Here is a 1,010-nt window from a genome sequence, read left to right as displayed (position 1 = left end):
GTGCGTAGCGTCCTGGAGGTGTTGTCCGACATGAGTTCCGCTCCGACTCTGCTGGGGTGCAGGCCATCAGCGCGAAAAAGCCTAGGACGCTTCCAGAAAAGATTCCAATTATTAACAAAGAGCAGTTTCTGTTCTTTACACCATGACAATAACCATTCATTTAAAGCAAAAAGTCTACTGAACCTATCGTGTCCTCGTCGATGCGTGGGAAGCGGTCCTGACACAATGATCGTCGTCGTGGGTAATGCGCTGCGCACCGTCTCGATCAGGCTCCTGAAGTCACTCTTCAGTGTTTCCGTCTTTTCCATGACTGCTGGTATGGGCTATCCCGCTGTCTCCCGACAATGGAGATGCTGCGAGATTTTCCGGGTTTAATCTCCATTTTTGCCCATCTGATGTTTTCCTGGAGCTTATCCAGCAGCCGCTTAGTACATGCTTTAGTCATTGTGAAATTACCATTGTGGTAGTCATATCATCCATGTATGCCCTGATTGGAGGGAGCCGCAACCCATTTTGAAACGTTCCCCTCCAACCACTCAACGGGATGCCCGAATTATGATCTCCTTTGCCATAGTGAATGCCACTGGAGAGATGGTACAACCTGCCATTATACCAACCTCCAACTGCTGCCAGGTGGTGGTACTATCCTGTATGGTAATACAGACCTGATTATCCTGAAAGTAGGCTTTAATCAACTTTGTTATCCGTTCTGGAACATGGAAGAAATTGAATGCTGCCCACAGCAGCTTATGTGGCACTGTCCCAAAGGCATCTTTTGTAACATTTGAAATGTCTTCACTCTTCACTCACTTTTCATCACTTTAATATATGATGAATAAAATTATTAATTTCTCTCTCTTTTTTAAATCTTACCACAGATGTTTGAATGGTATCATTGTTTCCACAAAAACGTTAAGCAGCAAAAAATGTTTGTAACATTGATAATAATAGTAAATGTTTCTTGAGCAGCAAATCAGCATATTAGAATGATTTCTGAAAGATCATGTGAC

Source organism: Sinocyclocheilus anshuiensis, unplaced genomic scaffold (assembly GCF_001515605.1).
Source record: "Sinocyclocheilus anshuiensis isolate Anshui unplaced genomic scaffold, SAMN03320099.WGS_v1.1 scaffold1074, whole genome shotgun sequence".
NCBI classification, from domain to species: Eukaryota; Metazoa; Chordata; class Actinopteri; order Cypriniformes; family Cyprinidae; genus Sinocyclocheilus; species Sinocyclocheilus anshuiensis.
This window is presented reverse-complemented; position numbering follows the sequence as displayed.